The sequence below is a fragment of the Sciurus vulgaris genome, assembly GCF_902686455.1.
Source record: "Sciurus vulgaris genome assembly, chromosome: 3".
NCBI classification, from domain to species: Eukaryota; Metazoa; Chordata; class Mammalia; order Rodentia; family Sciuridae; genus Sciurus; species Sciurus vulgaris.
In genome coordinates this window covers 153,829,150-153,842,342 of record NC_136463.1, presented here as the reverse complement: position 1 = coordinate 153,842,342, position 13,193 = coordinate 153,829,150, and the positions used below count along the sequence as shown (strand labels likewise).

The 13,193-nt window shown below is 38.4% G+C and overlaps 1 protein-coding gene across 6 annotated transcripts in view; it reads right to left on the bottom strand.

Annotated features, from left to right (window-relative positions):
* The window catches only part of CFLAR (CASP8 and FADD like apoptosis regulator), a 50,644-nt gene that overhangs the window by 27,841 nt on the left and 9,610 nt on the right, over nucleotides 1-13,193 (bottom strand). The window contains exon 1 of one of the 6 annotated variants that reach the window (XM_079133133.1): nucleotides 3,941-4,066. The exons of the other annotated variants lie outside the window; for them this stretch is intronic. The gene's annotated coding sequence lies outside the window, so the exon portion shown is untranslated. Of the gene's footprint in view, nucleotides 1-3,940; nucleotides 4,067-13,193 lie in introns of those variants that run through there. 6 annotated transcript variants of the gene reach the window in all.

Sequence of the window (13,193 nt, the reverse complement as noted above, 5' to 3'; positions counted from 1 at the left end):
AAGAAATATCCAAGTTCACTAGATGCATTTGAAAATGAACTAAACAGAATTTCTAGGAATGAAATGTTTAATTCTCTACTTTTAAAAACAGTCCTCTATTTAATTGTAATTATCAATGACATAACGATGCCATTAAGAGTTAAAAAATTAGATAATTTTTTTTAAAAAAGAAACATTATCTGCTCAGTTCATCTTCTCCAACTGCTATACCCACGACTGCTTTCTGCCAGTCACGCACACTCAACAAGAGCCCTGGCATGCCATCTTCTTTCTGTGCTAACGGGGGTATAGTTTGGCAGTAAAATCCAAATTACTCAGTGGTAGCATCTGGCACACTGAGAAAATATCAAAAGAAAAATACAGATCCCTACATGGAGCCAGGCCACCTAGATGCCACCACTTACCAGTGTAGGCAGGCTTGGGGCCATGGTGGGGGCAGTTAACTGTGGCTAGAGATGTTGGGCTTGAGAAAGAAAAGCATATAAGGGAGGGGTCAGACTAGGATCCAAATCCTGACTGGGGTTTCCTTAAACTGAAGGCAAGAAATGAACATCAACATTACTCTAAGACTAGGGAAGCCCTTAATGTCTTCAGAAGCAAACACGAAACCTCCTCATAGGACCACCTTCCCAACTCAACAGTGAGATTCGGGGGAAGAGTTTCTGCAGAAGGTAAACGCATGTTTAAAAACCACTATGCACAAAAATAAAAATCACCATGACAGTAGACAAAACAAACAGAATTCACATCCTAGGAACCTACATCTGAAAGAATTTAAAATATAGTTATCTTAAAATAAGTTTAAAGACATAAGAAAATTTTCTGCAATATTATAGGTGTCAGATCAATAGTTCTTATCCATGACAATTTTGGCCCTTGGGAGACCTTTGATGACGTCTGGAGACATTTTTGGTCACCATCTCCAGGTGGTGCTGCTGAGATCTGGTGGCTGGAGGCCAGGTATGCTATTAAACATCCCACAATGCACATTCCCCCACAAGAAGGAATTATCCAGCCCAAAAAGCTCATAGCACTGAGGCTGAGAAATCTTGTGTTAAATAATCTGGGGAAAAAAATATGGCTATAATGTATGTAGAGATGTGGGATAAGACATAAAAACATTTGCTCAAATACACTGTTGAGATGTTAAGAAAATAAGTAAAATTGTAGGAAATCAAAAAGAAAAAAGAGCTAAAAACATTACAGTGGTATTTGTTTATAATTTATTGTATATAATAGCATTAAATATAACATGGAAATGATTCTAACAAAAAGTATGCAAGATCTTAAAGGAGAAAGCCTATAAATTATTGAAAAGACATAAATAAAGGCCTAGATAGAGAGCCATACTTTGTTCATGAGCAGAGAGCTCCAATATAATAAAGATGTAAGCTCCCTAATAAACTGATCTATGGATTAAAAGCAAGGGATTTATCTTACTAGACAGCAACCTACAAAGAGTTAAATAGTAATTACAAAAAGGGAGAACCCACAGCAAATATTATACTTAATGATACCATGTTAGAAGCATCCCCTCAAATCAGGATTGAGACAAGGATATGCATGATCATCCCTTCTATTCAAAATTATACTGAAGGACAGAGCCAGCACAGTAAAAGAAGAAAAGACAGAATATCAGTACTTGAACCAAAGAAATGACTATCATTATTCACAGGCAATAAGATTTTTCTACACAGAAACCTCAAGTAGATTAATAAGAAAAATGTTAGAATTAATAACAGGTTAAAGGTTTTGAGATACATGATCAATAAATAAAAGCCAATTAAATTTCCATAATTAGCAACAAACAGGAATAAAAGGTAGATTTCAAAATGATACTATTTAAAATAAAATTCATAAGCCACATAGAATGAACCTAACATTGGTTAATAAGACATTTAAAGAACAAATTACTTTATTGAAGACTTTATTTAAGATAGAGATAACTGAAGAAATCAATATCTTCATGATACCATAATCACGAACAGAAAGTTCAATATCACATAGGTACTGAATTTCATGCACATTTATAAACTTAATATAAGTCCAATCAAAAAGCCAAAAAAAATTTTTGCCATGGACCTTGGCAAGCTGATTCTAAATTTATATGACAGAGGAAAAGAGGAAAGCCACAAAACACATGAAAAAAAATGTTCAAACCTCAATAGTGGTCAGACAAGTGTAAATTTCAACTACAATGAGATATTATTTCACACTGGTCAATTGCTAACATCTGTTGCCAAATGTAAGAGAAATATGAAATTTTATGCATCGTTGGATGAATTCAAAATTGATACAGCTACTTTGAAGAACAATTTAGCAACATCTGGTAAAGCTGAAAACACATACTACTCCATAACATGAAAATTTTATTCCTATGTAAACATCTTTAAAATCCAGGAGACAGGTACACCAAGACATGTCCAAAATGTTTCTTATAGCAGTAGATATTAGAGCAAACAGAAAAATAAACTGGAAACCACCCAAAAGCCCATCTAAAAGAGATTGAAAAAAATATTTCTTTAATGAAATGTTATACAGCCCTGAAAAAAATGAATGAACTGTGTGATTACATAAATCTTACAAAAAACAAACATTCTTGTTGAGGCAAAAGGTAAGATGCATATATATATATATATATATATAAAATGATTGACATTAAGATTCTAAATATCAAAAAATACCATATGTTATATTATTTAGGGATATATATATACACACATATATAGTGTGTATATATATATACATATAGTGAAAATATTGAAATTTACATAATAATAATAAATTTCGAATTCAGTAAAGTGACTTCCATTTTGGGAAGAAGGGAATGTGACTAGATAAGAATACAAAGGAGAGGGCTGGGAATATAGCTCAGTTGGTAGAGTGCTTGCCTTGTAAGCACAGGGCCCTGGCTTCAAACTCCAGCACCAGAAAAAAACAGAACCCCCCCCCCCAAAAAAAAAAAATACAAAGGAGAAATGGCTAAATTTGTAAAAATTTTCTTCATAAGTTTAGTGACAGGTATACAGATATTAAAATAAATATGTAATAGTCCCCTTTATCTGAGAAAGATAAATTTCAAGAGCCCCAGTGGATGCCTGAAATTGTGGATCATACCAAACCACACATGTACTAAGATTTTTCCTATATATACATAATTATGATAAAGTTTAATTTATGTATTATGTACCTCAAGAGATTAACAACAACAATCAATATAAAATAGACCAATTATAGTTACATACTATAATAAAATTGCCAGCATCACTACTCTTGTGCTTTGGGGACATTTTAAGTAAAATAAGTGTTACTTCAGCATACACACTGCAACAGTTGATCTGATAACCTAGATAGCTACTAAGTGATTAATGGGAGGGTATTACATACAGCGTGGAAACTCTGGACAAAGGGATAATTTGCATCACAGGCAGGATTGAGCAGGATGCTGCAAGATTTCATTGCACTACTCAGTACGGTGCACAATTAGAAACTTACGAGTTGCTTATTTTTGAATATTTTCATTTAATATTCTTAGATCACAGTTCACTGTGGGCAACTGAAACCAAAGGAAGAAAAACTTCAGATAAGCAAGGACTCATGGCCCTCATACCACATTCTCTGACCACAGAATAATAATAAGTCAAAAGGAAATCTTACAGGTTTGGAAACTGAAAAATTAGTTTCTGTTTCTTCAGTACTCAGCCTTTACCAGTTCCATTAATAATTACCATATAAAATAAACACAGTTTTGAAAAAAAAAAAGTGCAGGCCACATAGAGCTTCCTTGGTGTACATATACCTTAAAACAAGACTTCCTTTCCCAAAGTTATCCTCAAAAAGAACAGGTCAGATTTTATTTAACATGGTTCAAAGGATAAGGAGCGGTTGTAGAAAACTCTATAAAAGGATTTGTGCCCATCAGTTACCAACCCCATCCTACCTGGAGAGGTAAAGGAGCTGACCAAGTCCAACTCTTTTTCTTGGTTGCTTTCAGATACCCAACCCTGCAGGATCAAAACATCTATCCCATTTGTTTCATTTTATCATTGTTTCCGGCCACTTAGCCTTCCTTCACCAAACAAAACTGGCATCTGTGTGATTTCTAGAATTTCAAATGTACTTTTCTTCAGGTACATTCAAGTTCAGTGACTGCCTCTCCTTCTTTTCCACCCCCACACAAAATCCCCAGATTAGGACACACTGTCTGTAACCTCCACAACCAGAGCAGCTACACCCTAAGTCAAGTTCCAGTTTCATTTCTCTGGTAGAAATCATAAGGCCGTTGCCAATCATTGTTTAAAATGCCAAACAAAGCTTACATAAAACACCAACCAAAGCTTACATTAAACAGATGATTTTTAATGGCTCACGAAAGGAGCACTGGGGCTGGAGGAAGGGGCTCTAGGCTGAGCTTCTAGCAAAGACTCCTGGGGCTCCCAGAACCACATTCCTGGACCAGAGCAGTGGGCAATCAGGAGGCCACCATAAGAGCAGACACAGCCACACATGCCTCCAACACCTAAAAAGCTGATACTTGGGTGCTAACACTGTTCCCCATACCCCATATCACTACCACCCTCCTTACCAGCAGAGAAACTAAGAGGAGCAAAGGATTGGTCTTTACCCACTTCCTTTGCAACATTTCCCTGAATGTACCTAACTTAGTCACATCCTAGCTTTAATAAGAGTCTGGAAAATATAGTTTGTAGTTTTCTAGACAGAAGTACTGCTCAGAAGAGACCCTCTAAATAGAGATGGGTCCTGAGCACCAACAGATCTTAACCACCACAGAAGGATATTTTATGTGGGCATTTATTTCTTCTTTGCCCTTAAATCCTCTGCGTAGATCCCAGTGCCTGACTCATAATGAGCACTCAGTTAGTATGTGATGTATGTGATGAGTGAATGGATGAATTATGAACAATACTGTAGGGTGATAGCAGACCAAACCTGGAGCACGTTCTCCAAACTCTCAGGCCAGCACCCTCAATTCTCTTATCTGTTTAACTCCTGACTTCCAATCCTATAACACCTTAGGTAAGTGAATGGTCCTGGTGTCCCTGAACCTTCCAGTTTTAGCATTAAAACCTGATCCCAGGAAGGCTACCTGTCCTGGGCTAACTAGGATGGTTGGTCACCCTGCACCCCAGTCTCAGGTTCTGAGTTTCTGCACTTGTACACCTAGAGCAGCAAGCAGCTCAGAAGGGAGGAAGCAAAGATGACCTAACACAGAAACTGGCACACCACACCCTGTGAATTCCAGTCTCAGCTGGGCCCCTTCTGCTACTCAGCCATTTCTTTTACGGGACCCTGGTCAGCTCTGTTTCCACACCTCTTGGGTCAACTCCATCCGGCACAGCTGTCTTCCATCCTACCACCACCTATTGCTTCTGTTTCTGTCGGGGGCATTCCCTCATAAAAAATGGCTTGCAATTTATAAGACATGAGTTCCTATAACCTCTCACCTTTCCATTGCCCCAGTTGGTACCTCCTGTCCCTCAGCTTTTCCAGGGCCAATTCCATTTGTCCCCTCTTGTACACCAATGATTTCATCAGAGATTGCAGGGACTACTCCCCATGTTCAAGTCTCTTCTATCTTACACAAGAAATAAACCCCAAAAGCCCTTAAATTGGAGGTCCCTTAGACCAACCATGCTTTCATTTTATTTCCTTTCACCTGAAGCTGGGACATCATGAACGCAGAGTCTACACTCAGTGCTTCAGTTTCACTCAGCAGGCCCTATCCCCACCATCTTCCTTATACTGTGACACTCAATGCCAAGCCAGACTGGAATCTGAGGCAAAAGGAAACATCAGTAATGCTCTTACTGTCTTTGTTTAAAATTTTGACAACTGGTTCATTATAGATTTTAGCAATTATGTTGATATTTTTAAATGTTGCACTAAAATATTATTTATCTTGACTGCGTTTTCAAGCACTCCCTGAAATGTTGTATGAAAGTAGATACCTCATTCCTCTCACCCTAGAAAGGCTCTGAGGATGCCACTCTTGTCAAGGCCTTGGTGATCTCCTAGCTGCCACGTCCAGGGCGCTTAGAAGTTCTTTCAGACCCAGCAATCCTTTTTCTGGTATATACACCAAAAAAAATGAAAGTACTGCTTTGTAAAGATATCTGCATGCCCATGTTTGTTGCAGTATGGTTTTCAACAGTCAAGATATGGAAACAAACAAAGAAAAACTAAGATAAAGATATGAAAACAAGCAAATAAACTGTGGTGTATATATACTGTGGAATATTAGTCACCCTTCAAAAGGGAGAAGTTGCTGCTGTTTGCTACAACATGCATGAACACAGAAGACATCATGCCAAGTGAAATAAACCAAACAAAAAGAAAAGTGTGTCATATTGCATGACCTCATTTATACGTAGAATATGTTTTAAAAAGTTAAATATGTAGAGATAGAGAATAAACAGTGGTTACCAGAGCTTGGGGTGGAAGAAATGGGGAGATATAGGACAAAGGATACAAAGTCGCAAATATGTAGCAGGAACAAGTGAAAAATCTGGTGTACGACATGAGGACTATGCTTAATAATACTGCATTGTATTCAGAATTTTTATTAAACTAATAGATTACAGATGCTCTTGCCAGAAGGGGGGGAGGATAAGGGTGGGGGGAATGAGCTACTACATGAGATTGATATGTAATTTGTTCCACTATAGCAACCATTTTTATTATACATGTATCTTACAACATTATGTTGTATAAATATACACGAATTTTATTTTAAAATAAACAAAAATAAAAATTAGTCCTCTTTGTTTGATTGCTATTCATTAATCCTTCCTTGATATACTCCTCCCTGGGCTGAACTCACAAACTACATTCTACCCAGGCCTTCTGTAACCTCCCACTCCTCAGCACCCTCTTTCTGAACCTCCTTCTTAAAAGCTGGAGCTCTCTGGTAACCATCTCTCACTGACTTGTTTCTCTGACCTCACCCTCTCCAAATCTATCTCCTATTTGAACGAACTTTCTGAAGTTGAAGTTCATGCTTGGATCCACTCACTTTCTTGATTCAACAAGTCCTTCCCAAGTGCCTTTTCCTGTTTTACCCACTTCTCCTTATCTGCCTAGCAAAACCCCTCGGGGCTTTCAGGCCCAAGTGAGGCATCTCCTCCTACTGTATAACCTTTCTGGGAAAAGCTCTCAGAGTTGGTCAGTAACTTCTTTTTACCACCCCCATACTACATATAAACTTCAAGTAAAACACTTAGCATACCCCTCTGGCACCCAGCATTTTGCCCTCGGAGGTGACAGTAAAATGTGGGAGCATTGGTCAGACTTCTCAATCCTTCTCACAGAATGTCAATTCAAACCATCTGGTATCCAAAGCACATAATGTTCCCTGTAATCAGTAGCACAGTGACCAGCATGACTGGTTAATCTATCCAAAGACATACTTAATGTTCCACTCTTTGACCTGAACCAAGGTCATGGCATGGCATGAAACCAAGGTCCTGTTTGCTGAGCCACAGTGTGAAAGCAAATAAAATGTCTTAGCAACCTGGCAGCCCTGGGTGGCAATAGGGCAAAGACCATCTTGCCAGCTGAAGAAAGCAGCATGCAAACCTAGAACTTTCAGGTGTTGGGAAAGCCCCAGTAACGAGGTACTTGAAAAAGTCACCCAGGAGACTCTAAAAAGACAAAGGAGGAGGAGTTGCATGATTCTGAGTGGCATATAACAGGGCCCTCTCACAGATGTTCTATGCATTCAGTTCTAACACAAAAGAACCCACTCCAATTATGTTCAGGACCCACAGATGTGGGCTGTGCCTGTGGCAATTGGAGCAGCTGATATAATAAACCTATCTTTCCTCCTCCATCTGCAGGCAATTTAAACCTAAGATAGTGTCTGAAATGCCATTTCACAGCCCCCTCAAAATATTTAAAATGAGGATGTGTAATAATACATCACCATGTGGTTCCTGATTCTGCAATGTTGCAGCTACAAACTCAAACATCCTCTAGAAGACCATTGAAAGACAAAATTAGAAGGCATTTTTAAGTTATTTAATGAGGCTGCTCTGGCTTGAATGTATACCCTTCAAAATTCAGGGGGTGCCAATGTAGAAGAGTTAAGGAGTGGGGCTTTTAGGAGGTCAGGCCATGAGGCTCCTCCCATGTGAATGGGATTAGTGCCCTTACAAAGGGGCTTTCTGGCATGTGAGGACACATTATTCCCCCCTCTCCAGAGGATCCAGCATTCAAAGAAGCCAAAAGCTGCCTTCACCAGATGCCAGCACTTTGGTGTCAGAAATACCAGCCACCAGAATTTTGAAAATTAAAGCTCTCTTCTTTATAACTTACCCAGTCAGAGGCATTCTCTTATAGCAGCACCAAATGAACTAAGACAGAACAGACTTCCTATGACTCTCAGGCAAGTTCTTACGAATTTGGATCCGACATTACTTCCAACAACATCCCTGGTTCATTACAGGCGTATACAAGCCACAAAAAAAATGAAAAAATGAATCACAGAATGAGGATCTAGACCAAAAGGAGATTGTGAAGCCTCTCACTGGATCCAGGAACATGAGCAGAGTCATAGGAGCAACAAAGCTAAATCCAGTTGATGTGGTCGCCCCCTTCCATCTTAACCAAGTTCAGTTTTCTCCTGGGCAAATTTCTGTTGCAAAACCCAAGTGTAAGAAATCACCCCACTTCTGTATAACCCATGATCCAACTCCAGATGAAGTATCTCAGTGTTCCCTGGACGGTGTTTTTCTGTCCTAGCATCTTTTCTCAGCATCTGCCTCCATTCAGAAAAGCCCTCACCTCTTCTTACTCTCTGCATGTTGAAATTCTATTTCCTCTTTCAAGGAATCTCTTCCATAGTTGTCTTGATCTCCAAATCAGGTCATCTCCTGCTTGTAGCACTGTTTGTATTCTTTTCTGGCATTTATCGTATTCTATGCCAGAGTTAGTTGGGTATTGTCATATATGGAGGTTCTTGAAGGTAGATAGGCTCTTAGGTTCAGTTGGCTATGCGTAGGCCCTGGCCAGACCTACCAAGATCAGCCCTCACAGGCCTTGAACAGGCTGGTAATCATGGCACTACTGCAGCAGGTATATACAGGTGTAATGTTCAATCATCCCTTTGCAACCTAGGGTGAGGCAAGATGGAACTGGGAATCTAAAAAGGTATCACACTTGGATTTTTAGATCCAGGAGAGAGACAGCTTTGAAAGGAATGCTTTGCAACCATGATACAATGATGCTATTGTTTCAGGGGAGCTTAGAATATGATGGAAAGACTCTGAGTAAGCCCCCATGCAGGCTTACTTAGGGCTGGCAGGACCCTGCCTTGAATAGGAAAAATACAATGTCTCCAACCAAGCTCACCAAGCATCCACTGGCCTTTCAGCAAAAGGTTCAAATCTCATTAACTTTTGATAAAAATGTATCCTTTGCACTGAATCCTGATAAACTGTCATTTCTAAAATTAGAAATTTATGTCACAGTTTTCATTTGTCTAATCTTCAAACACAATTATCTATGTAGAATAGTTCTACAATGACTCAGAAGTGCCTAAAATTTAAAGTATTTTTCCCCTAATAGGACAGCCCTTTAACATTCTCAAAACTAATGTGAGATGGCAATATTTATTTTAATTTTTCATTTATTTATTTACTTTCCTATTTTTGTAGGACTCAGGATTGAACCTGGGGTTTCCAGCATACTAGGCAAGCACTATAATGAGCTACAGCCCCAGCCCAGATGGTGTAAGTTTAAAACAAATCTAATTTTTAATGAGCTGTTATTCTATTCACTCACTATATTGAGAAAAAAAACATAGAACAATGTGTGATTTGCTGCATTTATCCATTTGTTCCAGTCTTCTTTTTCCTTGGCAGGAAAAAAAAATAGCAATAGGCCACGATGCCTGAGTTTAAGCAAGATTTCAAATTATAATGCTTTGGTAAAACTTGGGTTCAGAGACCAGATCTCAGTTCCAAGTAGTACAAAAGAGGGTTGTAGGTGGTTAAGCTTCACTTTTTAGGTGTCTACACCACCTGATGTCACCTTCAGAGGAAAGGAAGTACATCCTCATGCAACAGCACTCAGAAACCACATTCCTTCTCCTCAAGGGTTTTTGTTATTGTTGTTGTTCTTTTTTTTTTTTTTTTCCCCCTCCAGTACTAGAAATTGAAACAGGGGCACTCTACCATTGAGCTCCATGCTCAGTCCTTTTTATTTTTTATTTTGACACAAGGTCTCATTAAGTTGCCCAGGCTGACCTTGAACTTGTGATCCTCCTGACAGCCTTCTGAGCCACTGGGATTATAGGCATGAACAACCATGCCCACCTCCTCAAGGTTTTGAGGAATAAAAAGTGCCTCAAAAAAAGGGAGACAGGTGGAAAAGAAAAGTTCTCCATTTGCTTCAGTCTCATGATCCCTGGGACATAACCTGTTCCTTAGGTTCTGATCTCTTAGTTGGTCCTTTCTTCTAGGTTCCTTGACATTCCTGGTGACCACCCAGGTTAAAGGAATAGACTCATTCAATATTTAGGCTGAATGATAGTCAACTTGTTTACAGAAAGTCTTGGCAGACAGCAACTGGTATCTATTCTCCAGAGGTACAGCTTTGTTCTATATATAACTGCCCTGTGCCACCACATTTCACTAATAGGTCCACAAGGGCATTTAGAACACAGCCTTATAATTTTCTGCCAGATTAAAATAACACAGTTATGGATTAGAGTAGAACTCAAGTCAAGTGTAAAAGTCTTACTCAGGTTCAATGGTGTTCCATAGCAAGGTTTTCAATCTTTTGCTGATGCATCTGTCTTTCCCAACTAGAAAAAGTTGCAGTCAACAGAGGGAGATTTATGTATTTCTATTCCCTAGCACTAGCAAGTATTCAATAAATGCTGAACAGATTTTTTTTTTTTTTTTAATTTAACTTCAAGTCAAGTTTTGGTCATTGTTGTAAGGAATCTGGTCTACTCACCAGATGATATTCAAGCAAGAGATCTGTCAAATGCCTACTCTTTAAAACAAAGGTCTAACTTTAAAAACTACTTTTGAAATCTTCAATTAAAAAAGAAACAAATGGATATATAAGCCCCCAAAAGATCTAAAGGACACTTGAAGAAAAACAAAACAAAAACAAAACCTCACAAATTTCACAAGTAGTAGATAAAGAAGCTTTGGTTCCCATTTGTGAAGTAAAATGATCAGAAGAAATCATTCCCTGGGAAACACCCAGAGCAACTAAGTACAGGAGTTGTTTTCAATTACATTGAAAAATTGAAGTACATAGATACAAATGATAATGGATTCCTTTTTTCAATCGAAGGGTTTGCTGCAGAAGACATCTTGAATATTCATATGAATATGGTAACAAATTGGTCGAACTTAGGTCTTTTGTAAAAGGTAATGAATTACCAAAGATGACAATCTAATATCAATACTAATTAGAAAATAACAAAGAAGCTGTTCATTTTAGTCAAAACCTTAATGGCCATATAAAAACAAAGTGGCTAGAAATGGAGACAACTAAAGGAATATGAATACGAGACGAGATATAATGGGTAGAAAAGGAAGCAATTTGATCTCCAAAAATTTGAGAACACATATACATATTTACATATATATATATGTATGTGTATATATGTGCATAAAGTCATTTTCTTTAAAATGTGCATGGTCAAAGAAGAAACTGTACCCCTAAGCCAAGAATTGAAGAGGAAGTAAAACTGTGATTAAGGGCATCTGAACAAGCAGATGAATTCAAATATGAATTGCAGATACATACATTCTTAAATCCAAGAAAAGTGGTAATTAGAAAAATAAATATTTTATTGATGACAAGGGGGAGAGAATTTACATGTGGAAAAAGCAGAGATATTAGTAGAACAAGCACCAGTGATGAAATTCAGTTTGAAGAAACAGCACTATACAAAATAAGGGGATAAAAAGATATATGTACACGTATTGAATATGCATATTGAAATATGTACAGTGCTTGTGTAAATATATAATTACTGAATATATATTTAAATATACATATACATTTATTTATATATAATATACAAAATAAGTACTGAATATATATATAAGTACTGTATAAATATATATGTATTGTATATGTATATTTAAATATATATATTTAAAAGCACTTCAAAGACTGTATTTGAGTGTAAAAATTTCTGAAATAGATACTCAAGTACAACCTCTAATTATCTCTAGGGAACGGATTTCTAGGGGCTTCCTCTAGCTGCTTCACAGGTATTCAACCCAGGTAATCCTATCACAACTTGACTGAAAAGTTTTTAAAGTATTACAATGCAAAGTGTTAAATGCAATGCTATGGTAAGTGCAAAGGTAGCCATCAAGCTTGTGAAAGGAGGACAGAAGAAGGACATTCATGGAGGTAGCCTGTGAAGACTTCCTAAAGGAGAAGACATAAGTGAAATGCAGAAGAGAGAGAATATTACAATAACAGAGTCTCTTGCCTCACAGGTTTATACTAAGTAAAACAAGAATGTACCTAAGCACATTTGCCTTCAGTGTCTGGTCACCTACCCACACTGGCCCCACAGGTTTCCTCCTGTGTTGGCTGGCAGTGGACCTTGTCCAGATTGTCTACGTAGGTAACTTTTCTTGGTCTTCTCAACCACCTGGCGAGGTTATGGGGACAAGAACCAAACTGAAAGAGTATCTAGAATTCTGCCTGGCCTAGAGGAGCTCAATACATGTTGGTTAGGATGATATGAATTAAAGGCAAGGAGGCATTTGAGTCCATAAACACGAGTTTAATTAGCTTTGGGGGCTCTACAAAGAAGCACCCATCCTCAAACAGAGCCCATTCCTGGATTTAAAAGGGCTACACTAGTCAGAGCTGTATGTAGGTGAGTTCCCAAAAAGTCTCAAGGGAGGGGACCAAGAGCAGAAGGCAGGAGACTCAATCCTTTTCTGCAGGGGTTGAAGGACAGAGCCCAAAGTTCCCCGTAGACCAAGGCGCCTCCAGCCTAGGGAAAAGGGTCAGTAGGGGCTGGTAAGGTTCTTGGTTTACTCACGCCGGGCACCCACCGGCTCTTCTCACTATATAGTGTCCTCTCTTCGGACACGGACACGCTTGGGAAAACCAAATTAAGGCCTGCTCCGGATCAGACTAGAAACTGCACACCAGCCTCATGCATCAAGAGGTGGCCTTGGCGA